Here is a 27,184-nt window from a genome sequence, read left to right as displayed (position 1 = left end):
GAGGCCCTGGACTCATGAGAAGGCGTTGGAGACAGTTTAGATTTGGAGATCTCAGGAGTCTGCTGTCATTTTTGGCGATTTGAAGAAAGCTCATTTCACCCCCACCCTTTTGTGAATAAGGCAGAGGTGATGAGGTTACAAGGCAGTAGGTCTTAGTCCCAGCTCTTTCAGTGACGTGTTGCCTGACCACAGACAGACAGAGCTCGGTTCCTACCTCCATCTGTAACAAGGAGGAGGTGCACTTTCTAAGATGAGCATCGAGATCTGGGTCAGTTTGTGAACAGGGTTCACAGTTCTATGAAACAGATGCGCTTGAGCCCAAAAGAACTTAAGGAACATTCTTATGTTCCCAGCATGGATTTTAGCTCAGGAGCATTGCACACACAACTCTGAGCTAGAGATTTTCTCAGGAAAGATGATGTTCACCATGCAAGTCACTTAAAATGTAACAAAGTAAAACCCAGAAGACATACCAATATCCTCTAAATAAATTCCCAGAACTGTGAAATACCATAGAACAAAAAATCACCACCTTCAAAACACAGCTGCCTGAGTAAAACGGGACTTTCCAGTGCAAAAGATGCCATTTCACTACACTGGTTGAAAAGTGCTATATGAGTATTGACTAGTATGAGTTCTCAGTGCTGTTGTTCGAGCTGCCTACACTACACACCAGAGAAATATCTCCTTTCCAGCCATGCAGTACTGCAAGGCACTTCTGACATAGAAAAGCCAGCTTTCAAAGCACAGCTTTCTAGGAAGAGGTTCAATACCAAAGTCACACAGCATTATCATCAGGACACATTAGTACCAGCCTCGCAGGGCATTGCAGTTGATATTACTATCGGTTTCATGAACTATGCTAGTTTTTTAAATATGTGAATAATTTTTCCCATACTCAGAGCTTCTCTCCCACCACTGGCCAGGGAGATATTCTGCAGTTCATGTCGCCGTATGCAATAATACAAGTATTACAAGATATTGTATAATCCAAATAAAATAATGAGACCAAATAAAGGTAAATTATTGAGAGGAATTGATTCATGGCATCTCCAAGAGATACCAATGGCTAAAACAGAGAATGGCTCTCAAAGGAGGGTTTATGGAGCTGGGGAGAAGCTGTCTGCACAGACCTTCCAGAGGAAAATTCCTCATTTCACAAACGTGAGCTACCGACTGCTCAGTAGTAGAGGCGAGAACTCTGCCTTACACACAGTGCGCAGGTGTAGATGAACTGCTGATATCTAAGGTGAGGTTAATCAGGACCTGCTGCTTCAGCGGATATGAATGAAAAATAGTGCATGTACTCTCACTGACACTGTGAAATCCCCTCTTTCCTGCTCTGCAGAACTGGCCCCGCGAGCTCTTCTTGATGTGGTAATGTAATAGCAGACCAAAAAGAAACGTGCAGCTTTCAGCAGTGTACATCAATGGGGGAACCAAAGCAGGTTTGTCAAAGAAAAAGGTGACTCTGACCCATCCTTGGAACCAAATCAAAGAGTATCCAATGGCGGCAGCAGGTCCCCAATAAGAAAACAAAGCCAAACTAGTTTAAAATAGATCGAAACAAGAATACATGGGGTTTTTTTGTTGTGGTCATTGCCAGCCAGATTATGATTGGTTACAAATGTTAAGGGCCCTTGAGTTGCCTGAGTCCTTCATCCATCAAACTGGTCATCACCATGTGCCAAGCGATGACCTCAGTCAAAAGCCATAAATCACTGCTCAGTTAGAGAACCGAGCCCGCAAGCTCCCTCAAGCGCCGCTTCTCTCAGCACTTCTGAACAGGAAGGCGGCTGCCCGGGACTCTATTTGCTGCTTTACATGGAGGAGGACAAAAGAGCTCTTGACTCTGATTACCAAATTTTATGTTAACAGAAGCTGGCATGGAAAATACGAATTAAAAATGCCAGGGTGAAGAGCTGAAAGGTGTGCTTCTTTACAGTGCAGTCCCAGTAAGATTTAGAGCAGCCTGTAAGGAGGTAAAGTGAACCCTCTTCTTGCTAATCCTCTTCAGGGCACCACAAGCTTCCTCTGTTACTATACTTTGTAAAGAATGCCCAAAACACTAACTGTTTATCAAATATTATTGCATATGTCCATAAAATTCATTCTCCATTCAGAAGCAGAAGAATCACCAGCTATATTCTATTTGGCATATGTACCCAAGATGACAAAGCCTTTCTTAAAGTATGAAAGCTCGTTTTGATGTAAATAAAGCAGGTGTTCACCTACACAGCATTTTTTAGTAGAAACTCAACAATGAAAATGACCCTAAAAACATTTTGTTATATGGATTTTGAGGAGCCAAGTGAATGTAGGGGGGGAAAGGAACATTTAAAGCAGTAGAGAACAAAACAAGTGTGGTCACATTTTTCAGCGCTTGGCAATTCACAGCACTGTGGTGTGGTAGGACACTCTCTATTCCAGTGACTGTTCCTCCTGTTTTTCAAACATTTACATGTTTCTGTGTATATATAAAATAACAATAATATTATTTAAATGGCACTAAGAAGTAGAATCATAAATAACAGCAAAATCACCCACCAGGGCATAAGTTCATTGTTCACTTCCTAATCTGCCAGCCTTGCATTTCCTTATCAAAAGCCCGAGCGAAGAACCTGTTTTTGGCAGGACTCCATCAAACATCTTGGGAACTGTCTGAGAATCCATTGCAGGTAAGGCCCCTGCTCCACTTGCAGCCTGGCAGCACTAATTTTGACTCTGCTTTAGTTTTTGAATGGGAACAATGCAGTTTCCTTTGTAAGCAGAAAAAAAAATCACCGGGGTGCTGTACAGTTAAATACAGATATTTCCAAGGTAGTTTGGAGCTGAAGGCTGTGTCTGTGTTAATAATAAACTGCAAAACGTCTTAATCTTGCAAGCTTTTTGCACATCCCAAATTAGGTTGTAGCAATTACAGAAAAGGCCAGTCATATTATTCATTCACATTTAAATGTAAAAGTGAGCCCTCACAGGAAAGGACTGTATTTTGGCAATGAAATTTTACCTCTCACAGTCTGAAGTATTATCTTAAACGATAATTAATCAGAATGAAAAGCATTGGCAAAGTAAGTACTTTTGGGTTTTGTAGTTTGCTTACAATCTTATTTTTAAATGCTTTTGGCAGTGAACTTATTTTAAAAATTCTATTACATTTATGTCAAAAACATTTGCCTTTCGCATGGTATAAATGCTTTATAATCATTGAAAAAAAGGGCACAAAGTGAGACAAAAAAAAGTATTGATGGGAACATGTAAAACTACCAGAATGGGGAAAAGTAAAAACTGCAGCATGCCACTGCATGTCCCATTTCTTAAACCCAGTAAATCCGCCTTTCTGAATGCCCGTCTGACATACTGCGATATGCTGCTTCGCTTTGATATGATGATTGATAATGACAACTGTATATATTAAAACTACTTTTAAGGAAGCTCAGTGTTATTAAGAATTTTTGGTGAGATCCTCTGCAGCGGTTCTGCAGGCCAAACCACAAAGCCTCTTGTGGGACATCCAGTGCTACGGTCCCATCTCTTTCACGTAACTAGAATTTTGGTTTTACTTCCCATTCACTCCACCTCACCTCCAGCTCCGTGACCTTCTCCACATGGCAAACCTTGTCACAGAACTGTCCGTGGGCCCGTGATTTTGGTAGCTATCCATCCTACCCATCACACGACAGGTGTTTGAGAAGGTGCGACAAGAGTACTTGTCCAGTGCTAAAACAATCCATGCACTTGGAAGTCTCCCCCATGTCCCAGGCACATAGAGAACAAACATCAATTATTTTCATAGACCATTTCCAGAGTATAAAAGCTTGAGAATCACCGCCCTCCAGGTTACTGCGTAGCACTTCAGGTGGTCTTTCCCCTTGTATTTCTGCAAAGAACTGAGTACACACCTTGTTCTAGTACATTGTACACTTCAGTTTCTATATAACCTTAGTTTTGGGGTCTGGTGGGGATTTTTTTTTTTTTCATTTGTGGTTGCAGTGGTTTTGTTTGTTTGTTTTCTTCCCTAGACCATGAGATCCTTGTTCCAGTAAGGTTGGGGAGTTTTGCCACTGGACCCAATGGAGCAATGACTGTGCCCTCCTCTTGCAAAGGCATCATGACCGAACACAGCTTTTTACTACAGGCTTGCCTGCTCTTTTCTGCACACCTACCTCGTCACTTCTTTTTCTAACTTTTGCACCTCCTGACATTTAGGAAACTTGAGAAATGCAATCCTGCTTTGCATGGGAATCATTACCTGAAGTAATCCAGTGCCCCCAAATCCACAGTGGACTTTCAATCAGCAACATGGCTGTAGAAAAAACTGGGGTTTGACCTGAAAAGCTCAACATAAAAGGCCATTTTAAATATACAACTGCCAATACAACATGGTGTCCTTTTTGGCAGAGAAGATAAAAATAGCAAAGAAACAGCTCAGTTCTTTTTATGAAAGCCTGGCAGCTTTCCAATAGAGACTTAAGTACTTTTTGTACTTTGGGGGGAAAAAATGATGGGACGTGGTCCAAGACTGGTCATACGAACCTGAGAAATATGGAATAAGAGGCTGGGCTGAAGCAGCCAAAGTGGTACCACCAGCTGCAGCCCCATTAATTAACACTCTGCGGTATGTAGCTGCAAGAATGACCCTGATACTTGTTGAATACAAGCAGATAACTTTTACAAAGCAGCTATGCTTTTCTTACTGAGGTATATTTATCCAAGAAGTACCTTGCACATTTCCCCCCATCTCACAGGGCAGTAAATTAGTTCTAATTGCAAAGGTATGTAGTAAAAGCTGTGCTCGGCCTCCTGCAGCATTTGAAGATTTATTTTACAGTTTCAGGTTTTTTCTGGATGTCTAAAATTGAGGGGAGAGGAACATGAGAGAAAATGCAAGTTTTATGGATCTATAAAATTACCTTACTTCAGATAAATGTTTCTCTGCAACTTAAACAAAGTAACTGAAAACTAAGCTCTGCAGCTGACAGCGCAGTGTAGTAGAATATAGATTTCTCTCTTTGTTTGCAGTTCTTTTTTCTTTAATTTGGAAAGAATGACAATTTTATCTGCTTAAAGGGGAAAATATGACAGCTACAATGAACCATTTTAACATACCCTAACCTGAGTTTTATGAATCATTTTGAAAAAAAGTAGTGATAGATACAGAGCTAAATTCTACACCTCGATTGACAACAGTGACTTTTGCAATACAGTAGCAACCACATGAACATGAGCGAGGTGAATCACTGGGTGCAATCCCAAATGGAAAGAGCCCCCGGATTTTGGGTCCTTATTCTGTGACAGGTATCGTCAGCTGGATGCAGCCATTAGTCACTGTGTGGCACTCAGTTATATTCTAAATCCTCTTTTACAAATAATAAGTTTCTTAGTCCTTTTAGACCTCTATACCTTGCTGATCCCCTACCCCTACTACAAGTGAACCTCCGCACAACTCAGGGAACATCAGCTACTCACAGCAGCTACTCACTCCTTTCAGAGCCAGATTGTTCTGGTAGCTGTAAACTTGACAAACAGCCTGAGGATTTAATCTTGAATCAAAGCTGTGGTGCCGGTCCAAGAAAACTATGTTTATATCAGACTGCGCAGAACACAACTCGCATATACCGTGCAGATGGTGGACACTTAACATGTATTTCACTTAGCGATGAGCTGTCTGCGTCTGTTGAGGGATCTAACATACTGAGGAAATACTGTTTTATTGTTTCTCAGTGTCAGAAAGGAACTGCTTCTTCTGACCAAAACCCAGCACATAGGCACATGACAACAGATACATACTCTTGCAAATGAAATAAAAACACAAAGAGTTGTCACCTAACTCAAGGCCAGATAAAAGAGGGAAAGACAGAAGCAGGTTTTTGGACTGGCTGGTTCTTCCAGGAATGCAGCTGTGCATTCCAGCAGCCAGCAAGAATGTGGGTTTTTCCATCAACGCTGACCACAAGCTTTGCTACATTCTGGGCAAAAGCATTCTCTCCCCATCTATATGGCTCAACTAGACACTGTTTCACAAAATAACAGTACTTTGTATGAAAGAATGGAAATGAAACAAAGATTCTTTAGAAGTGCTCTAATGACAGCCAGCATCAGGGACAGAAAAAACCAGGTCACTCTTAGGAATGTGCATTTCTTTTCTGGCTGTGCAAGCTTGAATATACTGAGCACAGCTGATGTGCAACCTGATCCTGTCTCAGGATCTCTCCAACTCCTACCACAGCCAGGTGAAACAGAGCCTGGAAATTTGGTCAAGTGACAGAAATTACCACATGCAGCTGTGCTTCTTGTAGTTCTTTATACCAATTAAACCGGTAATGATTAAAAAAGGCCTCCCTGAATCCTTATGTTACTGTATGGTTTTCTGTCTCTCCAAAGTCACAAGGAATTGGTTCTTCTAGTGCTCCCACTGTCAGCCGAAATCTGCTTGTGCTGATAACAATGGGAATGAAGGGATGCGAGGGAACCTCGGAGGAAAACTCACCCACTGTGATTGTTAGAGATATAACTAACCCTACAGCTAATAACTTAACTGGTGCATAAGGTTCTTGAAACTCATTCTTACCGCCAAACAGCACAAAGCTTGAATAGCATCTCTATCTTCCTCAAATATGCTGCATTAAAAACAGATCCTCCCGTCACCTTCTGAGACAGAATTGTAGAAAAAGAGGCCAAAAAAACCAAAAAAAAAGAACTTTTGTAGTAGACAAAAATGACGAGTGAGACAAGATTCACAAGGCAATGTGCTGTCATCTCTTGCTCTACCTGACCTTCAAAATGTGGGCTTTGCTGATTTCCCAAGTGAGTGACCACTATGAAAATGCCCAAGCTATTACCGTCTCCAACGGCATCCAGTACAAATCCGGCCAGCTTTGTGTCTTTGCCGTATTTTCTAACAATGTTCAAGTGAGGAAACAGGCAGAAACTGTGACAAAGGTAGTGACAGGACTGTCACTTATTGGTATCTGCTTAAAGTTCTACCACCCCTCAGAGCAGGTACCTGCCTGCTGCACCAGTAGATGGCTCCTACCTCTCTTCAGCAAGACACATCTGAAGTTAAAGCTCTGTAACCTCTCTAAGGAAAGTGTGTTTCACCTTTCTTAATGTCTACAAAAGCCTCTTGGGACTTGGTCTGGCTCTCATTAATTTCAAGGGGAGCTGAAAAAAGCACCAGGAGAGCTTAAAATAATAACAAACAATAAGAAAGAATAGGATATAAAGCTAAAATTTATTGCCTTCAAATCTGCCCCATTCTCATTTTTACCTTTCAATAATGGTTAAATGTGTCTTCTGCACATTTAAGCATCAGGAAAACATATAAACCATTTTTATTGCATACAGCAAAAATTTATCCATGTATTTCAGCTTAGATCTGCAAGAATCCACTTACATTTTAGAACTGGAGTGAGAAAACAGTTTTATTCCACGCACAGCAATTACTCCAGCTGCCAGCACAGGTCACTTTTATTGCTAAAGCAAAAGTGTGAAGCATCAAATGGATCCCACAAAAACAATACAAGTTTATTTAAAAAGACCACACCTTCTGCTCTGTAGTCCCTCAACGCTGTTAGGCACAAGTACTAGCAAATTACCAAGCGGAATGAAAAGAAATGAAAATGCTGTCTATTCAAGGGAGAAATCTGATTATTTCCTCAGCACTGAGGAGAAGCAAAGTTAGGACTGGGTTTCAAAAACATTTGCAGGTCTTCTGCAACTCTCCCACGCTTCGTTGTTTAGGGTGAAACCGCTGCCAGTGTAGTCAACAGGAGCTCTGCTATCAGCTTCAGTGGAAGCCAGAACCGTACCCTCTTTTTATCATTTAAGCCCACAAGCCCAAAACTTAGCCCTTTGTGTTGTTTTCAATAAAGAGGGGTGTTCAGCACTTGCTGCAACGCGGTGAGTTTTTCAACTAACTACTGGTTAAGCTAAATACTATGCAAATTGTGATCTCTCTCGGTCATGAAGGTATGGATATTTTTGGAAATGCCACACTTTAGACAACGCATCAGTATAAAAATGGTAACGTGAATTTAATCCAGACAACTCTAGAAGTCTCATTTTCTTTATTAAAAAAAGACCCAAAGAGATAAAAACTAAAATCAAAGTCTTTGATTCTATGATAAAGTCTAAAGTGGATGGTAAACACGTTACTAAAAACTCTCTTTGGATTCTGCTCCAGGTCATACTGGTGTAAATACTGTATATTTCTACTGCTTCCCCTGGCTTCCTCAGCATTCGCCCCTGAAAGGGAATAAATCCTACAACTACAATATGAAATGTGTCTGAACAGTTTAACTAGTACTTGCTGCAAAAATGCAGATCATGTGTGTGATGCATAAAAATAGCAGATTATAGAAAGAAAAAGACAAAGAAAAAAAAAAAGGAAACCTCTAATTAAATTATATGTCACTCAAAGCCAGGATGAAAACTTATAGCTCATCTGCCATAGGAGCCATTGTACGTGAAATGGGTAAAGTATAAACAAAGTGTTTTATCTGGGGTATGACTGGAAGCTCCAAGATTGTAACGTCCTTTAAGATAACATTCCAAACCTATCCTTTTAAGTTTTCAGCCAAGAATTTGTTTTTATAATTTCTTTGCTCTTGGCAAAAGGAAACTCCACTTCAGGCTCAGTTCTCCCTCTCATTCGATGCCGCTACCACTCCCCCGTTTTTTGCCAAAGAAACGATACAAGTGTTTTGAAAACCAAAATTACAGGGAACTGGCTATAGCTGCTCTTTGTTGCTGTTTCTTTCTTTATCAAATTTACTGCGAGGTACCATGAGACAGGTGATTAAAACCACAAGTAGCAGTACTGTTTTATCTACAGTGGGATCTCAGCCTACGCTTCCCACCCAGGGATCCCAGAGGCCACTGAGCTGGTCTGAGAGAAAAGGCCTGGTCCCTGCCCACTGGTGACAGACACAGCTGAGACTCCCTCAGGATTTAGTACTGGTATTAACTTTGCTGCTGCAATACTGCTTGAAAACACAGTACTGACCTGCCTGCACAAGTAACAGACTTAACTCACTTTCCTGCTGCCGGACTGCGGGCTGTTCTGTCACACAGAGCAGCGCTTGACGCAATTTTAGGAAACCTAAGGGTTTAAATCACTGTTGTCTCCCCAAACGGTCCCGAGGCCACAAGGAACACCTCTAGTTCCAAGTAACCCCCCTCACTTGCAATATGCACTATGTGATGAGGTCATTTATTGAGCATGACCATTAATAAAACCGCAGAAGGGAGATTGTAGGGAGTGTCTGCTCCCTTCTCTACCAGCTGCAGGGATTTTCTAATCACTTTATACTGCCATGGCACTATGCTAAGATTCAGCTGTATTTCTCAGGGGAAGAAAAAGCTGCTGCAGGATAAATATAAAGCTAATGTTGAGCAGCTTTAAGAAATCTCAGTCTAAAATAATTAGAAATAACATCACTCTTAACTCCACTCTGTAAAAGGAAAAAGATGTTGCAACAATTTCCCTTTTTTTTTTTGTTTTCATGATAGCCACACCTACATATGACACTAAAGTAAATACCATATATCACTACAGAGGCTAAATCCTCATTTCACTTTATTGAGCAATACCAGAGTGACGCTACATCGCTGTAAAAAAAACCCTTTTCTTGTTTAATTTTGCGTGAATTTAAGCACTCGCAGTGCGCAAAATGGAATCTCTTTTGCAGAAGTGCTGCAGGCTGCCCAGAAATGTCCTCTCGAAAAGCAAGCAGATAACTGAAGGATACAAAAGTTTTGCAGCAAATATTTGGTGTGAGGAGAGAAGCTCGGAGTATGTGTGCAAGCGCGTGTGGTTGTTTGTGTAAGCCTCACGCTGTTGCTCGTAGGCTCCTGATTGATGAAGCCTCGTTCGTGCTCTGCCGAGAGTCGGTATTTGTTTTTTCAGAAAGAATTGCTGTATTTTGCCTCCTGTCTTTGGGGTTCTCAGGGGGAAAACCCCTTCAGTGCAATAGGAATTATTCTTTTTTTATCTTCAGCCCTGAAAACCGTTTGGAAATTTAGGAGAGGAACAAATGCCTGCCTTAAATAAAAAAAACTCCTCAAACAAGGGAAAGGAAAAGAACCTATTATCAACCCGAGACTGAGTGTTAAACAGAATTTTACCTTTGTTCCCCCAACAAATGAAACCCCAGACAAAGGGAGAGCTTGTCACACAGTACTTACTCTCAGAGACTCTGGGGCGGCAAGGAGAAACAGAGACAGGTTCATGACCGACTGGATTCCTCCCCTGCTCCAGTTAATTCAGAGAAGTGTTCGAAATCGCAGCCTTTGCTGAGTCTTCCACCACCAGATTTACAGTTTGTGCAGAGGCTGTGCTTATTGTGCTGCTCGTGCTGCCGTCCCCATGTAGGCATGTTTTAAACGTTCCCTTTCCCTGTCAAAAGGCTCAATTCTGGTCTCTCATTCAGCCTCTCGATTCAAACACCCTTCTCCAAGCTTAACAAATTTCACCTGGTATCAGCAACGATATTGGGAACTCAGGAATTTAAGCACTTGCAATTCAGAAATTTGCATCTCTTTAAAAGCAGTTAACTAAATTACAACCTGCTTGTTTTATTTTCTACTCCAAAATCATAATAAACCCCTGCCTTAGAAGAGCCATCCAGTCTAAGTTGGAATTTCCATGGCAAAAATCATGCAAGCCTTTTAATGAGAATGTGGAAGATGAATGCTTACAAAACAAGGATTATTGGCAGTACCTGTGTAGTATCCTATTAGACAATTTGGATTTTAAAATACTAAGGAAAAAAGAACTATACTGTATGTATATATCAATGAACAAAGACTGATGTTTGCAAATAACAATAATCTCCATGGGGAGTAGGATCAAAGACTAAAATGTTTTTCTTCTGGAGCTACTAATTAGCACAGCCAAGGTCAGACAATTTCCAGAAAATAAATCTATAAGGGTTTTTTTTTCCCGCTGTTTTCCCCTTTTGTTTTTTGGCTTGTATTTGCTAAAAAACCCATAGTGTTCAGCACACAAGTGTTTGGTCTACAGCTCAGCGCTAGAGAGGCAAAGACACAGCATTCTGTGACATTCACAGAACACCCTGGGCCGCTGATATTTTTATGCTTTACAGCCATTTACAAATGGATTATTAAAACCCAACAAACTCAACTCTTTATTTTGGAAGGCTGAACTAATGGTCTTGCTTTGAGTAAGTTTCCACTATGTGATCAACTATAAAATGATAGCACAGGTTTATTGGGCAGGTGAACACAACAGTTGTAAAAAATGACCAAATTAACTTGAGGACATATCTACTGAGTGGCTGTTTTTATATACAGAACATTTCAACACAGATCCCAGTAACACTTCAGTCTTCACCCTATCGTTGAGGTTGGAAGGGACCTCTGGAGGTCATCTAGTCCACCCCACTGCTCTAGCAGGTTGATCCAGAGCCAGGATTGACCATGTTCCTAAACTGAGGCTGACGCACCTTAAAGCAATTACAGCGCCCCAAGAGAGATACTTTTGGGGAGAGAGAAGGTGTTCATTATTAATCTCAGAATCCCCAGAAACGTGGGAATTATCGAAAAATAGCATTTATATTGATTTCTTTGTATTTGCATTGTACAGCTTTTTGGAAGTACTGAGTAGACAGCTGTATCAGTAGAGCTTTAATTTCTATCAGAGGTCTCTGTCAGATTTTCCTGTTGGATTATATCAGAATTCGGATTATTTGTTTGCCACCAAATACACTGGTAGTGTACAGGGAGAAAAAAGAAAAAAAAAAATGGTTGTAGACAGATCTAAAGGGATTTCTAACTTGTTTTCAAAGCTTTATATTTTAACTTCTTATTCCAACCTGCTACTTAAAAACCTCTGAAAGGATCAACTTCTGTATGGGTTATTCAAAGGACTGTATGACTGAGGCTCAAATCAGGTGTTTGGGAATGCAATGTATTGCACACACAACCCCTCCCTTCCTCCCCACAGTGTATTTGGGCTAAGAATAAAGGGTGTAGATTCTCTTAAAGCACGTTTTGAAGTGATTTAAAAAAAAACCAATGCATCCCATTGGTTAAAGGTTTAAAATACACTTTAAAACATTGAAGATTCAATCTGTTTGTGCAAACTGTTCCTCATTGGCTCTAATTCTATCTCCTAACATCCATTATTCAAGAAACCTGTGTTAGAACAAGTCCTTTACTACCTCCTCAGCATTTCTACAGGAGAAAATAAAACTCTTAAGCCAAGGTGTATGGGGTCAACTTAATCTTGCAAAGAATCTTTGCAGTGCACAAGAGATTCTCCAACATCTTTATCTCTTGAGCTGAGAGGAGTTATCAAAGTTAAAAGGCAGGATGACAGTTATCAGAGCAGTATTTCGGTTTTAATAGATGGACTATTAATCAACACAGAGAGAAAGCTGATCTGAGCAAGCACCACATGAAAGATTTCGAGTCCAACCAATAACAAACCACAGTGTTATTTCAGTGAAGAGGTTCTTTTGAACATTTAGTCACACTGTCCATGAAATAGATATCATATAAAAGCTATATGCAAATACTTGATTTTTAAGAAATGTGTACAATTTTCTCTTTGTATCACAGGAAGGGATCAGTATTTATTTTAGCTACCGTGACAAAACATTAAGAAACAAGCCACCTCAAATACACTATTCAAGGCTTGGAAAAGGGAGTTTGAAACAAAACTAAACAGAAAGATTCAGACAGGAATATGTTAATAAAAGATTTACAGTATTTTCACCTGGACTTAAATCAAAGTAATGCATAAGCGATAAACTATTTGTATACATGTATAATTATTTTATATGGATGTTAGTACTTCTTCTGATATTACATTTGTTTGCTGTTTTACTTGTTCTATACTCACCTGTTTATCGCGACTGTTAAATAAATAAAGGAGTGGTGGCGAATGGAGTCAAATCTCTTTGGCAGCCGATCACCAGTGGTGTTCCCCAGTGGGCACTGATGGCTCTGCCTTGCAGCTCAGGAGATGTAAGCCCACAAATGTACTTGGGTTAGCAGCTGCTTCTCAGGAGTCTCAAAAGCTCTGGGGAGTGAGTTCATCATCTCCTTGATGGAACTGCAGGTTTTAGGTCCTCCCAACAAGAGCAAAACTGCATTGCTACCTCCTGGTCTGCAGAAAACCGATCAGTTATGCAAGTTTCACTCCATGGTTAATAGGTATCGGTGACCTGGGCAGCTCTTTTCACCCATGTACAGAATTTACACACTATGTGCAGGATTTTCACCATGGTAAGAAGAATATTCTTGTCTCCTGGGACTCAGAGAAGATCACAGCTACACCTCCTGTGGAAACTATATGGGTTCTCGCTTTGTTAATGTCTCCTAAAGTAAAAGTCATTTTGACAGAAAGTATCTGTTTGCAATTAATAGACTAAAAGCAACCAGAGGAAGTGCCAATTATAAGAAAATGCAAGAGGGTACTTAACTAAAAAGATGTATTTTCAAATTAGTGAGAGACCATGTTCTGAACTCATTTGAAGAGTATAGTATTGCAGAGAACGGATTTTGTATCACCAGAGCCAGGGCTGACTGCGTTGATGCCAGTTTTAAAAATCTCCCCACTGACAAACAGCTCCACTTGTTTTTAAAGCTGTGTTTACTCAGGTCTCTGTGGAACTGGCCCAACACTTCCTAAGTATAGATTTAAGTTATTTTTGTTATTTTTATTTCACAGGAGTTTTATTTCAAGGTACATCAGGGTACATTGACAGAAAGAGCACTAAGTGCTTGGGTAGTCCCAGCACTTTCTAGGGAGACCAAAGGGAGCTGTTATCTACCGTGCCGTGTTTCTGTGCCTCTGCCGGGGGTACTGGACGCGGTGTGCTGCACGCCAAATATCTTTCTAAACTGAGCTCATAATCTCTCTGTTTTAGGTAGTATTGTTTAGTAAATATTAACACGAATAACTCATCTGCAGTGATCATGTATGGCTTCTTCTGCTGCACTCTCCACTGCTTGTAAACACAATTCTGAAAGGCCGTCTAAACAGTTTACAGTCTGGAGCTGTGCAAGTATTGAGGAAAACACTTCAAAACGTGCTTTAAGAGAATCTACACCCTTTATTCTTAGCCCAAATACACTGTGGGGGGGAAGGGAGGGGTTGTGTGTGCAATACATTGCATTCCCAAACACCTGATTTGAGCCTCAGTCATACAGTCCTTTGAATAACGCATACAGAAGTTGATCCTTTCAAGCTAACACAGGTAAGCCCTGAATGGATAAAGATCATCTATCTAAGAATAATTTGGATTTTAAAAGATGTTGAAGGCACACATATGAACTGATTCCTGGTTTTCAATTAAAAGACAACTCAAGATGTCTGAGGAACTTTCTAAAGGAACAGCCCGAATCCTTACACATAATGTAATAACAGCTAAAGTGACTAATTCAGAAACACCACAGCCATAATCTTGCGAACTCAGGAGCTGTCACAAGAGAAAAAAACCAATGCATCCAATAAATAATTTTGTGTAATGTATAACTCCGCCACCTAAAGTCTCTAATGCTTTTCTTTAAATATTGGTTTATATCATTGTCACCAGCACCACAAATGAAGATATGGTTTACACTTGCGATTTCTAACTCACATGGATTATTCTCATGTCTGTGAGTAGTCCTACTGACTTCTATAATAAGCCAAATCACAAGAAAAAGTCCCTTTAAGATAAAGCATAACCCTGAATGTAGCACTATGGTTCTAGCTTTATGGCCCACGATAAACTACTTTCTCCAAGGCAATATTTGCCTCTTGTAGATCAACCCCTCCAGATTAAAATAACCTTTCTTATAATAATTCATCTAAGCTCTACCTTAGGTAGACTGTACCTTTCCCTTACACACAAAACATGCTCATTTTTAATCTAACCAAATTCATAGGGAGGGATTGAAAATTTTACTTCTTTTTTACTTCTTTTAATCTGCAGTGAACTAAACAGAGATGTCTCCAAAATCACGAGGCTGCCGACGAGAAATCACAGTTTTCATATGTGGAAAAATCTAATTATAAGTAGAAGCATCCTTTTCTGAAAGCGCTCGCAGATTTACAGCTCCGAGATGGTGTTCTTTGACTTGGTTTTCCCCCTCTCCCACCCTGACAAATCACCCTTGCCTTCTGTGACTGATAATCCCAGTTGGCTGCGATGACACCTACTGGATGTCAGCGCTGATGAGCTGCAGACCTTGCTGCTGCGCTGAGCTCCATCGCTGCCAACGCACCGTCCAGTCCCGCAATTCTCTCTCGGGCAGAACTCCCGCCCGCTCCAACTCTTTTCCTGACTGTCCGGGTCCCCGTCACCCCTGTGAAGCAATTTCCTGCCTCTTCCAGGCTCGTTTCTCAACTCCCAGGTAACAAATTTTCAACCTGATCACAAGTGAGCGAGTTTAGTCAGGGCTCTTTGAAAGCGGTTGCACAATCTGAGCCACTCCGCCGCAGCTGTTGTTGTGCAAGAGTTATTTATAAACTGTAGATAAAATCCGTAGATATTTACAAAAGCCACTATGCAAAATAGCGAGATATACTGTATCGCGCCAGGGTTGTTGTTTTCACGAGGACCTTTCTGTTTGTTCAGTCCTCACTGTGAGAAACCCACAGCTGCGTTTTGGATGCGACTGGGAAAGAATTTAAAACTCTACAGTTCTGATCACAAATCCAACATCGCTAAGTTAAGGTCATCGTTAATTTAATGCATAAAGACTGTATCATCTTAAATGGAAACTGACGATGTGACCAGCAGCATCAGGATTTTTTGAAATAGGCTTGGGGAAAGGCTTGCTTTACATTGGTGTACAATCAATCACTTTTGCTTGCCCATTTGGTATCCACATAGTCAGAAAAAAGAGCAAACAGAAAGTTTCCAGAATACTGTATTTGCAAGACTATTAGCCAACCTTCTCCACTATCGCAAGCAGACGTAGCCAAATTAAGTGGAGTTAAGTTTGCAATGGGATCAAGATTAATCTAATCTTCGCTTGGATTACATTTGTTTTTACAGATATTGCACTAGGGACAAAGTTGGGGCCCAGTGTGGTACCATGGAGAACCAGCGGAAGCCTAACGGGATTCCAGGCTCCAGAATGGAATTTTCTGAATTACCTGAGGTCACTAAGTTTGGAAAGACTCTTGAGCCATTTGTGGTGGCCAGGGACTCATTGGCTGAGGAAACCTTAGAAAAAAACACTGACATAAACCTGAGCCTCTCTTGTGCATTCTTCCTTTCAATGGTGAATAAATGAACATGGATCCAAATTAGAAATACATTACCTAAGTTTGTTAGGAGCCTAATCGTATAGTAAAAGATAGAGAATCTTGGATGAACTTCTCTGCAACTCCAGTTCTAGCATTCAGCAGAGGAAACAGAAACATAATACACTAACGAAACACTAAGTTAGAATCACCCACCCACCAGCTGAGCAAAATATTCCTTTTTAAAGTTCTCAAAAAAAGAAAAACACAAAAAGAAATGTTAAAAAAAGGTGTGCTCTGGCCATTAGTATAAACTGTGAAGCCTGCCTAGAATCAAGTGAGATCCTTAGCATCTAAAAGAGGAGGAATTCAGCAGCTGGAATGACATATATATAAATAACAGATATTCCTTATAGGCCACTTGAGCATGATGTCCTGTGACAACTAAGAAAAACCAAAAATACTCAACCAAGAGAAGAAGCTAGAACTATACCCATTTACAGTCTGTAAAAGAGAACCATACAGAATACTGAAGATCGATATTTTCAAAAAGGTTAAGACATAAATAAATACAGAGGCAGATACACTACACACATATTTGTCAGAAGCACATTACAGAGGTATTTCAACTATCTCCACATCACATCAAGCATGACAAAACAATGACACTGAGGAACCTGTCTGTCACATGCTCTATGGACTTTGCTTGGGGAGAACAAACTCTGGACTCAACACTATCCATCATCTTTAATATTAAATTTTTTTCAAAACCATCTGCCATTCAAGATACTTGAAAATATTTGTAGAGTTCCTCTCACATCGTTTATCAAAGAGCTTTTCAACATCTAAACCCCAGAAAGGTAGCGCCAGCTCCAGGCTTGACCTGGAAACTCAAAAGAACGATGCAAAACAAACAAACCACGTCCAGACAGAAGGACGAGAGGAAGACTAGTTTTCTAACTGAATTACCTGGTGTTTTAATCAAATCCTATGTATGATAAATTAACGTCAAGCTGACACCTCTGTAAATGAGCTCTTCAAAAAGCATTAGAGACACATAAACAGGTAATGATGAATCAACTTTGTTTGTTTGTTTGGTCTGAACTCAACACAGAACAACTAACAAACTCAAGTGCTTGGAGTGATAGAACAAGAAGCTCCAGGCTGTACCAGCCTCCTCCTTCCTTGGCATTTCCACAAATTCTAACTGCAAAGCAGGGGTTTGGACTGGTCACCTGCAAAGAGCCGCCTCCATGGACAGTACCTGAGCAGCCCCAGCAGTTGGGCAGCTGATAGGTTACCTGTGTTTGTGCTCACAGACCGTTCTTCACAGTAGTAAACAATGTTTAGCCTCATCTTAACCCTTCCACACCAAAGGACAAATTCTGTTCTCTCTCTTAACAGGAAACAGTTTTGCTTCTCACTGGATGCAAAACTTCTTGTCTCTTTCAAGAAAATCTTCTTTCCATCTTATTCAGCCCCTTAGAGCTGCCCAGTCCTTAACACGGTGTTTACTATGTGTTGTATCAAGAGGCCTGGAGGCACTGGGCAGCACGAGTAGTTCTCAAGCAGTTGAAATTATCTCCATAAACACATTACGAGCCAAGCAAGGGGATCCATCACAAATAATATTTACTATAAACTCTGCAGAGCTGCCAAAAGTCAAGTGGAAACAGAAAATGAGATATGGTGACAATAGTCTTTAAGTTTCATTTATATCAACCCATCAATTCAGAGAAGCCTCAAGAGGCTTCCCACATAAGTGCAGCCTGGCATGTTCTATCCAGTCACATCACAATAAAAGAATGATCCTGATTTGAAAATCACAAAGCAGCAGTGCCTTGTTTCAGAGTCACCGATCACCATACAAGTTCTCTCTTTTTTTCTGGTAAAAACGCCTACTGGGGCATAGAATTTGAAGTAGCCATTGTCATTACCCAATCTGAACTCCCACATTACACAGACCATTAAATTACAGAGAGCTATTCCTGAATTAATCTCAAATATTCTGGACATCAAGCACAAAAATAGCGTTAGCACACAGTAACTGTCTATGGTGGATTCCTATTTTTGGTGAACAATAGCAAGACCCAATACCACAGTTTTCAGCCCAAAGAAAACTCATGGCAACTGCCAATATTTGAAAAGCTTTGTCATCTCTCTCCCATTTTACAGATATGGAAACTGAAACTCAAAGGCATGGAAGTCAGGCACAGAGAAATAAATCTAGAACGAAAAGCAAGCAAAATTTTTATGCAGTAATGAAAGTCTGCAAAGTTGGGTTTAAATGAGATTTGAGTGCTACACAGGCTTGCTGCCCAGACATTCATTTTATCCAAGTCACTACAGAGTCAACATAAAATAATGAATTTCTGAGTCCCAGCACCTTTATTTCTTTTACAGAGGGAAGATGCTGCTTGTTTTTATTTACATTGATTTGATTTGTATTCGTGTAGGGGAAAAGCACAGTGGTGGGAAAGCAAATGGTATATTTTTTTCACAGAAGACACTAACGAAGCTACAGAAAGCAAATGTGCTGTTCCATGGAAGGCTCCATATGCCTGCCTAACCCAGCCATATTTCTGAGGTTAAATGACGCAAAGATGAGAAGCTGACTTTGTGAAACAAAGGTAAATAACAACCCAGATGCTCTCATTCATATTCTGAAGTTATTGCCATCAGCTCTGTGACCAACACATTTCACAGCTTGTGAATTTGCAACAATCATAAATTAAGGCAGTAAGAGAGGACCAAGTAGAGTCCTATAAACCTTTGGAAGGGTTTGCTTTATTTATATTCCAACTGGGGACCCTACCAGTGTTCTAAAGTTTATAAAGTACTGGAATCCAGTAGAATCCAGTCCTCAAATCACTAATTTTGGATTATAATGATGTATTTCCTCTGCTTCACAAGTTTGCATACAATGTGAAGAACTATGATTTATTCTTTGCCCTTGTTCCAAGCAGAACTAGGGCCACCACATGCAAAAAACTGTGCAAACTTAGCATAAAACAGGATCATATCTCCAAGGAAGTGGAACAACCCTTCTTTTTCAGAGGCTTTGTTTAACCCTCTAGGCTATCACATGTGAGCAAAGTAACAAAAAGTGAATCTGGGAAAATGTTGCTAAGGTTAGTGAATTTGGTTCTGAAGGCAGAACCAACTCCACATAATACCTAAATGCTAAATTCATGAACGGATTTCTTCGAAAGGAGCTTGTCCTTCTAGGTGAGATGTACTGGTGAGACATGGGAGAGAGAACCTTTTAATGCTGCTCCACAAACATTATTCTCTTACATCTATTTTGTGTACTAAGTAATATGCAATACCTTTGACTTTGCATTTGCACTTGTCCTACATTCATTTCATAGAACCTTTTTTTTCTAGGAAAGGTTATACTTAACGATGTTAAACTGCATTGAAAATATTTGTGACATCTGTCAAATTAATTTAAAAAAATTCATTAGGGTCAGTGTAACTGCAATAAATACAACATTAATAGCAAGGGGGTTCCTTTAGGGTTACATTAAAATAACATTTGGGATCTGTCTGAATCTGACAAAATTCAGGGAACTGGCTACAGTCACAATTTGTCCTTAATTTCTTTGTGCCTAGATGAGGAAGGCACTAAACAATCCATACATTTTATTCACAGTGCTCCATGTGCTGGAGTAGAGGGAGTGGTCTCATTTACTTGGGATTCTCAGTCAGGCAGTTCAGCTTTGTTTAGCTTACAGCTCTTATGGGCAAGTTACAAACTATTTTAATCCTTTTTTCTAAATTCTGGAAAACTACATTTAATTTTTTTTGCAGCTGTTGTGAGTTGTTGTCCATTAATGGTGTAAAATGCTCTGGACCTGATGGCAAAATGCTCTTTTCTCTGTAGTGCTGGCAGTGCCTACTGGGGCACCTTGAAACAAAGGTTTCAGTTTCAACCCCACTTTCCTGAGTTCCCTCCTTGTTTCCCTTCCTGCATTCCCTATTTTCCCCTCATGACACCAGGTCTTAGGAATACACCTCTTGCTTCAGAGAACAGGACACAACAAAATTTGGACCTCTGCGCTACAACAATCAGGGTCACATTTTCCCTTTAATGGATTTCTGTATGTGCTGTTCTAAATATAAAAAGCCAGAGACAAATTATATCACATTAAATCTGGGATAGTTTTGAAATTTGCCAAGTCAATTACTTAAACTAAAACAGGTCCAATGCACAGTTTTAATTTGGAATGTATGTGCCAAGTCCTGCTCATAGCTCAGTATTTTGAAAACAACATACCAGTGACTTCAAGGACAAGTGAATGAATCCTGTATCTCCCAGCTAAATTGATAACACGCAGGTAAAATCCCTTTTTTCCAACTTTACATCCAACTCTCTTACCAGTTATACAGAAGGCGGCATTCTCACAAGGCTTTTAAATACATCTTAAAACTGCATTTTTGTTACTTAGATCCAAGTGACAAGAAAGATGAATCATGTCGCAGAATTTATTCAGCATTGCTAATTAAACTCATTCCTCGAGGCCTGGGAAGCACTAAACCACTGGAGTGTAACAGCGAAAATTAGTGATTTGAATAGAAGAATCATGAACTTTGGAAAAGAAAACATTACCCATCGGTGGAGCTCACAAAACAGCCCCTTACAGAAACTAAATAAGATTAATGAAGGTGAAGTCAAGAAAAACAACAGCTTTTAAAAGTCCTCATGTCTTGTGTTCTAAAGAGTACAACATAAAATAGACTCAGTGCCACTAGAAAACTTTAACATGCACACATACATTTAACACAAAAAATAAGGAGGCAAGTTTTACACTATATTGTACAGAAAAAAAAATCTTCACCAAAAATTATTTAAAAAATATTTTAAAGTGAAATTAACCTTCAAGTATTTCCAAACATTTAGGTCTAAATTTTGTCTCTTCAAATTTTGTCATATGTTGCTTAAAACTGTTAACCTAGATGTCTCAGTGCTACCAGTAATGTTTACATTCAGTGAAGGAACTATGTGACCTTCCCAAGTTGCTGCTGAAGGGCCTGGAGACGGGCACATCCAGAACACAGCCCTTGAGGGCTCTGCTCCTCCACTTTTCAACCGAAGAAGCAGATATGACAATAAAAATAGCACCACCTGTCAGGATAATGTGGAGGCATGAGTGGCTATTGCATCTGGAAATCCACGCTGTAGGTAGCAAAGAGGAAGCCTTCAAAATCAGAAGTCATTGCTGGAATGCTGGATTTAATTCAAGGGTTATTCTTCTGGTAGGAATGTCACAAGGGGCCACAAGATGCTGCCTCCTGAAAAGGCAAGATGCTGCCAACCAGCTGGTCGGGTGTATCTTGCCTGCACACCAGACCGGGGCTTCTGGTAACAGCAGCTCCACTTGGACCTCAGTGGGACCAAGGACCTGCAAAGCAACAGCTGCCACAGATGCCTGTCAGATTGCCATGACTCCCAGTCCCACTCAAAACCTGGCACTTGCCTCTGGCACCTGTGGCCTGACTGCTTTCCAGGGCAATGACCACCCCGGGCAACACCGGAATTCCAAAATAGGCAGCTCCTCCTGTAAAGTGGCCATGGGAAATTGTGATTACTTAGTGCAGTGCCATGATGTGACCCCCGGTGTCACTCCCAAATCATGCCGTAACACTCACACGAATCTAAATTCCACAAATATTAGAAGGCAGCTACGAGGAAACCTGAATTGTCATACCGTTCAGTATGGAACTGAACTGCTCCATCTGTAACAGCGGTGTTAGATCCCCTCTGCTTCACTAAGGAATGAATGCGTAAATGTATATATAAATGACAGTAGCACGTACACATTTAATATAAACCACATTCCAGTACTTTATAAGTAGCCTGTAAACATCTGCTTCAATGAAGATGTGTTATAAAACCCCAGATGTGAAACAGAGGCATGTTCCTTAAAAGAAAAGGAGGGAAATAATTACATTATTATTTTTTTTAGTAATATACAGACATCCTAGACAATTTCATCCAGTTGGCTGAGTTATTCTGGTTTTCATATTTGGGCTACAGTGGCCTGAGACACAGTCCCTCTGGCAAGCACTTGCAGCTCACCTAACAGTTCCAAGAGTAGAGACACAACAGCAAGCAGAGCGATCGCACCCTGTCCTCAGAGCAAAATGCAACTTCGCCAACAGCAGCACCCAGCTGTGACTGGCCAAGGGTTGTAGCTGGTTAGAGGTGTCACTCTCTTGGGCTAACCCATCTGCTTTGTGATTGAGCTCTGATAAATTTTATGATGCTTCTCACAGGAGTTTCTCAGATCTGGAGTCCCCAATAACAGCAGAGCCTCCCTCCAGGTGCAAGTGTTGGACTCCAGCTGTTCTGCATAAATGAACATGCAGACTTTTCACTAAAGCATATATGAATCTGTATGCTCAGAAGCCTGTCACTTGGAAACAACTCATCTCTAAGAACTAAAGAAATCTCTTTTTGTATCATGCTTACCAACAGGGCTCAGATTCTAGACATAAAACCACACTGATACACGAAACCACAACACAAACCCCATCACCTTCATGACAAGAATATTGTAGTAATAAAAGTCCATTAGTTCTTGAAATCCTGCACTGTTTGGTGATCTGCTCCAGTGAGGTTCTGCAGAGATCTGTCACCTCCAGAGGCTCTGGGCTGGACCAAGCAGTGAAAAAGGAAATGTGATCTCTGTCAGTCTTCACACAACACTTTGAAAACTAACACACATGGCAACATAACTGACTACTTTTGTTTAAGACCGTCAGATGACCAAACATGCACAGCCATATAATTACTCTTTAAGCAGATAGTTTTCCTGGTGATTTGCACTAAAAACTAACCTGCACGTTTTTTATGGCATGCATCACCCTTCAGTAAACGTTAGTCAACCTGCCCCTTCACCAAGCTGAAGGTAAGGTAGACATTCTTAGGTGGACAACTAACATGAGTCAAATTACTTGACTCTGGTATCTGTTTCTCTTCATGAACTGCGTTTCTCCAACTGGATCACATGCAGACATCTGCACTAAACAGAGAATATGAATCTTTCTTTAGGATCCAAGTTCATACTTCTGTTCCTAGAGATTCACTGTGTAGCCTTATTAAAGCCTGGCTGCAAGGCTCTTACAGGCCTTAATTATATTAATTTTAGGATATGATTTTTAGAATTATCTTAGAAAAGCAGAGCAAGTTACTCTGTTTTGAGGGTACTGGGAGCTTTGTCATATGGAATTCTTCACAGGAGATTCAAGAAATGAAATACCGTTAAATCCAACAGAGTTGTAAAACATTACAGGTTTCTAAGTTCTCATCAGTACTGAGAAGGGATTGTGGAGAAGTTAACTAAAGAATTAACTATAAAATACTGTCTGATTAGAGGTATCACATTGAAATAGTTATCTAAAACTCTTGCTTTTTCAATAAGTTTAGACCTTGCTGTGGTGACATGGTGGCAGACAGAAGCTTGCACCCAGCAAGTGTCAAGTTCACACAGCTCCCTGAAGGTATTTCTCAAGCAAGAAGGACGACAGGATATAGTAAAATTAAAAACAACAAAAAAAGTAACATGAAGAGTAACACCTACAGCTAAGATACAGCTCTTAAAAACTGAGATTTATCAGAAAAAGGTGACTCCACAGAAAAGAAAGAAAAAATTATGATTATACATCATTTATTTGAAATACACAGCTCATAGATAATTATATACTGCAACTTTAAAAACAGAAGTTAAATTACAAAAACTAGCAGTGCATTTAAATGGTTAAGAAGTTTCTGAACCTTTCCCTTCCTTAAGAAAAGATGTTCTCAGGTTGCAGCTACCCTGAAAAAAATAGCTTGCCAGCATTTGAGTACTTTTAAAGAAAGTATTTCTAACTCAGCACCATGTTAGCATGTCCTGGAGGACAGGGCAAGACAAATACACATCACGTATCACTGTGCTCTTAGAATTAAACAGCAAGAGAGAATAACAATTGCAGTGTAGCTCCTCGTAAGACGGATTCTTCAGAACTGGAAAGCTGCGCTGTTTTAGAGATACCTCTGCTCTCTTGAGAGACTTTTACACAACAGCAGCCTGCTGTGCTTCTAGTACCTTCCTTCGAAACCTTTCCTTCAAGACAACTTATGGGACCTTTTCTCACAAAGGGTCAGAGCCACAGAGAAATTATTAGAGTCTCAAAAGACTTCTTGATAAGGAGTCACAAAAAGGACTATACCACTTAGAGTAAGTGGGTGTTCAGCAAATGCATATTAAATAATGAAAGATGCAGAGAAAACAGGCACTCTGTACTTACTCTGTATTACAACTGTGTTTTAATGAAACTAAAGTGTAACAGACATAATTAACTAGTGGAACCCTTGCCTTTACTAGGATAGGAAGAGGAATTTAAGACATTGTAAAGATGAGTTTCCCACTTGCTTTGGAATAGATATATCTCAATGCTTCTCACAAAACATCTTTCACACTTTAACAAAATTATGATTGAAAACTCCATATAAATGGCATGATTCCATGGATCAGCTACAGATCTCTTATCATTATGATCTAGTAATCAATGACAGATTATAAAAACATCCAGTGCTTTATCAGAGAAGGAGATTATGTCCACATTTCACAGCATGTCAAACAGTGGCTGAGAAAAGACAAGGAAGAACCTTTCCACTCCTTTTTCCCTGCCTTCCCTGCACAACTTCTTCTGACAGCCTGTTCTGGAGTTCCATCCATCACCCTCCAAATCATCCCCCAACAAACTACCTGACACACTATGACACAGTCCTGTGCAACCATGCTCCTGCACTGGAAAACTGCATGCATTTGCAGAACGCATTAATAAAGTTTTCTTTAGAGACTTGCTCTTAGAATTTAAGATTACACACACTGTTTGCAGCGTAGATGGTCACCGGAATGGAATCTAACTATCTTAGCCATTTGAAAAATATCGCCATGTCTTGGGCATTTAACAAGGTTTCCACAGATTTTATACAGCTCAAAAGGATGGAAAGTGCTTCTAAGGCACTTCTAAGATAACGCTTCCATTCTACTTAAAATGGAAAGTGCCTTTTTGACACCTTAAGCTGCCGAGTTCTTGATCTGCTTTTCTTCAGGTAGAGAATCCATTAAGTGACGAACAACTTCTCCAAGAGGGTTATGAGCTCGCTACACTTCTTGCACACGGCCTCAGATTATTCCAGCTACTTTGGATGTTTTTGATGTGTGAACAAGCCACAGGCTCTTGACTGCAAGAACCACAGAGGACAGTACAGAGAGGCCAAGGCAAAGCACACTGAACTCTCATGACTCACTCTGTGGATTTGGGGACATCACTCTGGCACCTGAGGGAATTGTTACAGAATTCTGTGATTTTTTTTTTTCCAGGATGCTTTGAGGAGCACATGGAAAAGCCTCCAAACTTCAAGTAAGTACAATTCATCTGAGATACATTTAAAAAAATAAAATCCAGAGCTTCCTACTTTGCCTGGTCTAACAGCAACTTCTTCTCTAAGGCCATCACCAGATGAATAGGAAGTTTTGTTTACCTTTCAGCCCATTCAGACAAGATAGATTTTGGTTTGGGAAGAAGTTTGGTTTGTAATGTGAAGTACTCATTGAAAGGTGTTTATGTTTTCCCTGTATGTAAGGTTTTCCAGAGTCTTTGGTGGTGTCACAAGATGTATTTCATAGCATGCTCATACACGAGTAGGCTGTTTAAATTGCCACGCAAGACCCTGTAACTACAATAAAAGCTGCAAGACAGCAACGCTAGCCGTAGCGCAGCAAGGCTTGTGTTCTCGTAATGCTAGCTCCACATTAAGCACTTACTCTGTGTGACTTGGCAAAAGGTTCTTCCCCAAAATCACAACTAAACTCCATTCTTTTCATCTTTCTCTCTTTTTTAATTTCTTTGTCCTAGGAGGGAAAAGAGAAGGTTTACAGGAATGAATGAATATTTAGATAGCATCTATTCTTTGACTAAACATCTAACTTCTCAGTTACAAAGGAAGCAGGGGACACTCTTCAACTTTGTATTTTCATCACTGAATCAAAAGTAGTTTAAAAAGATAATTACTAAATAAACTGCAAAAAAGTGAATTTCCTAAAAAACAGTGCAAGAATTATATTTTTTTCAAAATGAACTCCATAGCAAAAGAAGCAAAAATGGTCCTCTTAAAAACCCAAGCGCCAAGTTCTTTCTCAGAAGTTGAGATTAACTTCCCCATACACTCTTCTTTTTATGAGACTTATTCTTAATAAACCATATTGAGTTTTTTTGTGCCTGTTTTCACTGGAGACCAGGAAAGGCCAAGCCTATTTGCTTTGCGTAGACACAAAAGGAGACCACACCATTTACCAGAACAGAAATCACTTTTCCTTATAACAGTGCAGCATACTGGCTGTTTTATTGCTTGCCATTACTAGATGAGAAATAAAGTAATTTCTCACATTATTCTTGCCCCAAACCAGTGTATTGTTGTTCTACAATACCTGAAGCATGAATACACAATATTATTTTTAGGTATCTAAACTGCCCAGTTGGTCAAAGAGCTTGGTGATCCCTGTTAGTAGTGTGGCAATGGTAGGTAAATATCAGAAAAATAATCTGTAATTAAGATGGTGTTTTGTAGAGTGTGTGACAGAAATCACACAAAAATTATTCCACAGAAATGTTAAAAATCTTTGCGATATAACTAAGTCATTTAGATGCAGTTTTAGTTTAAATGTGAACTTGCATATGACATCTGTGTTCATATATATATATATATATGTCTATATAAACCCCAGAAAATCTGTAGATAATGTACAGAAATGATAACTATCACTGGATAAAAACCACTATAGATTAATGAAAAAATCTGAACAAATCTTGAACTGCCCAAAAAAGGGTACACAGTTCTGACAGATCCCTTAGTACAGATGGTGGGAGTAAAACATATCCACATGATAATCACATCCTTACCAAAATTGAAAACGTATGTGA

The 27,184-nt window shown here is 39.9% G+C and overlaps 1 protein-coding gene across 1 annotated transcript in view; it reads right to left on the bottom strand.

The window, feature by feature from the left end:
• The window catches only part of WT1 (WT1 transcription factor), a 67,105-nt gene extending 56,898 nt beyond the window's left edge, over positions 1-10,207 (bottom strand). The window contains exon 1 of the mRNA XM_065065377.1: positions 10,189-10,207. The gene's annotated coding sequence lies outside the window, so the exon portion shown is untranslated. The remainder of the gene's footprint in view (positions 1-10,188) is intronic.
• Positions 10,208-27,184: the final 16,977 nt, after the last annotated feature.

The sequence above is a fragment of the Columba livia genome, chromosome 5 (assembly GCF_036013475.1).
Source record: "Columba livia isolate bColLiv1 breed racing homer chromosome 5, bColLiv1.pat.W.v2, whole genome shotgun sequence".
Lineage (NCBI taxonomy): Eukaryota > Metazoa > Chordata > Aves > Columbiformes > Columbidae > Columba > Columba livia.
This window is presented reverse-complemented; position numbering and strand designations above follow the sequence as displayed.